A 3,730-nucleotide genomic window follows, 5' to 3' on the forward strand; every position below is an offset into this window, starting at 1 on the left:
CGCTCTGTATTAGAAAAGGAGTGACCATCAAAGTTGCGTGCCAGAAATTTTCATAGATGGCGCCACTTTCGAAAAATCTGCTGTGAAACCTAGCGGTCATTATTGCACAGAATGTGCAGGGAAAAAGTACCAATTTTACTGCTGTTTTAAATATCTCATAAATTGAAAAATACGATTAACTGATCCAATTTTTTTGATGTATTTTATTTAGTAGGCTTTTTACAAGGTGTTCTGTAATGTGAACGATATCTAGTGGTTGGCGATGTCTTCTACATCTAGATGTAGTCCTGAGTGCCGGGTATATAAGAAGCGTCTCACACGTCCCTTCTCGTTTATCTTTCAACTTCAGTGGCATTGTTGCCTCCATTTGATTGAGACTATACTCTCTGTTTGCTAGGTACCCTCCCGGAAATTAAAACAGATCTTTATTTTACTATCAATACTATCAATACCACACAAATACTATCGGACCCACAAAATACTATCGTCTGACTTTCTAGATTTTTTCGGCATGTTTTTTTGGTACGATCTGAGTACTGACAGGCGTAAAGCCACTAGAAAGTAAAGTTTTGTTTTATTTATTTAAAATTGTACACACTCGAAATCTTACAACTGACCGAACGCTGGATCGGCTGGCGGGCGTGCCGGAAGACAAGCTGGTCGAGGCCCATGGCAGCTTCCACACCAACTACTGCATTAAGCGTATAATGGAATACGGCATTGCCTGGATGAAGGAGAAGATCTTCGCTGATCGGCTGCCCAAGTGCACGGCATGCAAGAAAATTGTGAAGCCGGATATTGTTGTCTTTGGGGAAGACTTGCCCGAAAAGTTCCTCAAAAGTTTGGTGGAGACTTCCAGGAGTGCGATCTGCTGAGCATCATGGGCACCTCGCTGGAATTGCATCCGTTTGTAGCTTTGGCGCAGTACCCTGGACCGCGCTGTGTGCGTCTCTTGATCAATCGCGATGCCGTGGGTCGTCCCAAGTTTACCACCTGGATGGATGACCAAAATGACGACTGTCTGCGGCAGCATCCGCTTGGTACTTGGTTCACAAGATCGGAAGTGATGATGTTTTCGAGCTGGAGCTGCAGTCTGCTATCTGATGTTCATCGTCTGATCAATGAGCTGTGCTGCGCCAGCGCTGTTTTCATCGGTCACTCTACGGTGGGATGAACTTGAATCAATACTAATTAATATATCTCAAAATCGGATAAAGTACCTGAGAGCCTCGACGTAGGTGGGTGAAAGTGGCATTTGAATGCTGCTCCGCTAAGTCAATACATGACTCGCTGTTCGTGTCGAGCCCAGTGCCAAGTGGATGCTGCCGCAGACAGTCGTTATTTTGGTCCTCCATCCAGGTGGTAAACTTGGGAAAACCCACGGCATCGCGATTGATCGAGAGACGCACACAGCGCAGTCCAGGGTACTGCGCCAAAGCTACAAACGGATGCAATTCCAGCGAGGTGCCCATGANATTCCACAAAGTACCTGTGTGAACTATCTCGGCTTGCATCTCGACCGCAGATTAACATGGAAAAACCACATTAAAGCAAAAAGTCAACAACTTAGACTTAAAACACTAAAAATGTCCTGGTTGATAAGTCGAAAATCAGAAACCACTTTGGAAAACAAAATTCGCCTCCACAAATCCATACTGAAAATGGAAAAAAAAACTTTTTTTTTTTTCTCTCTCTCTTTATATTTATTCTCATTTTTTTTTTTCGAGACGTTGATATGCAATGACTGCACCATCAAGTGGCCATGCGACACCAAGCCAAAGCCTGTTACGCGAGGAACCCAGGAGAACGCAGCCCTCCTCCCGCCCAAAAAAACAATGAATGCAAAATGGATCCATGCAGGAGATTGCTTTTATTGGGATTGGCGGCTCTTGCATGATCGGAGGAGGAGGACAATCAACAAAATAAGCGCCGACAGCTTTGATAAAACCCATATCTGCAGGAAATAAACCAGAACGGTCGTTTGTCTATACATTTGAGTATTATAACTCATATAAATATGTGTACATTAATGGAAACCCATGAAAGGATACCCTTTTGCATATTCCGCAGTTTGAAAATATCTGTCTCTTAAACGTATACCGACCCTTATTGTAGACGTGACTTCTTTAATTGGTGAAGCAGCAAGGCCGTGACAAGGAATATTTGCGCCCGTTGCAAAGTTGTAAAACGGCGCCTCCAAGCACCCTTCCTATTCAACATTGGCTAGTTTCGAGCCCAGATTGTCGCCATCGCCCCTTGGCATCGACCCTGTGGAGCAGTACTTGGTCCAAAAAGGAAAACAACTTAAAACATTTTGTTAACAGCCCAGCCGGGTCTGTGTCTTGGCGACATGAAGATACTGGCGTTCAAATAAGTTAAACAAATTAAAAATGCAAATAAATTCAATATAATCTCATTAATCTATAATAATTGTTTCCCTTTTAGCCGTTTGAAGACCTTAAGCTCGTTTAGAAGCACGGTGGTAATTTATCATTCAACTTCAGTGGCATTGTTGCCTCCATTTGATTGAGACTATACTCTCTGTTTGCTAGGTACCCTCCCGGAAATTAAAACAGATCTTTATTTTACTATCAATACTATCAATACCACACAAATACTATCGGACCCACAAAATACTATCGTCTGACTTTCTAGATTTTTTCGGCATGTTTTTTTGGTACGATCTGAGTACTGACAGGCGTAAAGCCACTAGAAAGTAAAGTTTTGTTTTATTTATTTAAAATTGTACACACTCGAAATCTTACAACTGACCGAACGCTGGATCGGCTGGCGGGCGTGCCGGAAGACAAGCTGGTCGAGGCCCATGGCAGCTTCCACACCAACTACTGTATTAAGCGTATAATGGAATACGGCATTGCCTGGATGAAGGAGAAGATCTTCGCTGATCGGCTGCCCAAGTGCACGGCATGCAAGAAAATTGTGAAGCCGGATATTGTTGTCTTTGGGGAAGACTTGCCCGAAAAGTTCCTCAAAAGTTTGGTGGAGACTTCCAGGAGTGCGATCTTCTGAGCATCATGGGCACCTCGCTGGAATTGCATCCGTTTGTAGCTTTGGCGCAGTACCCTGGACCGCGCTGTGTGCGTCTCTTGATCAATCGCGATGCCGTTGGTTTTCCCAAGTTTACCACCTTGATGGAGGACCAAAATAACGACTGTCTGCGGCAGCATCCACTTGGCACTGGGCACAACACGAACAGCGAGTCATGTATTGACTTAGCGGAGCAGCATTCAAATGCCACTTTCACCCACCTACGTCGAGGCTCTCAGGTACTTTATCCGATTTTGAGATATATTAATTAGTATTGATTCAAGTTCATCCCACCGTAGTGTGACCGATGAAAACAGCGCTGGCGCAGCACAGCTCATTGATCAGACGATGAACAGCAGATAGCAGACTGCAGCTCCAGCTCGAAAACATCATCACATCCGTTCTTGTGAACTCCTCTCTCGAGTTCGAAGTATCGGCATTGTGGATGGTTCAGCAGGACAGCAGGTTCAGGACAGCCCAATAGATGCTGCCCAGGCAAGCGGCAGTGACCCTCCTTCTAGAGCGAATAGAGAAAGACCACAGTCTGAATGGTCTTGCCGAGGCCCATCTCATCGGCTAGAATGGTGTCGATGGCCTGTCGAGGCTCTTCAGGTACTTTATCCGATTTTGAGATATTTTAATTAGTATTGATTCAAGTTCATCCCACCGTAGTGTGAGCGAT

General features: G+C 44.6%; 1 long non-coding RNA gene across 2 annotated transcripts; it reads left to right on the forward strand.

Moving 5' to 3' along the window:
* Positions 1–3,204: 3,204 nt before the first annotated feature.
* LOC117591630 lies at positions 3,205–3,730 on the forward strand. Of its 2 annotated transcripts, none has more exons than XR_004574442.1 (3): positions 3,205–3,287; positions 3,348–3,660; positions 3,721–3,730. It is a non-coding gene; the product is annotated as an uncharacterized LOC117591630 (long non-coding RNA). The 2 variants fall into 2 exon arrangements; XR_004574441.1 differs by having other exon boundaries at positions 3,706–3,728.

The sequence above is a fragment of the Drosophila guanche genome, unplaced genomic scaffold (genome assembly GCF_900245975.1).
Source record: "Drosophila guanche unplaced genomic scaffold, DGUA_6, whole genome shotgun sequence".
Classification (NCBI taxonomy): Eukaryota; Metazoa; Arthropoda; class Insecta; order Diptera; family Drosophilidae; genus Drosophila; species Drosophila guanche.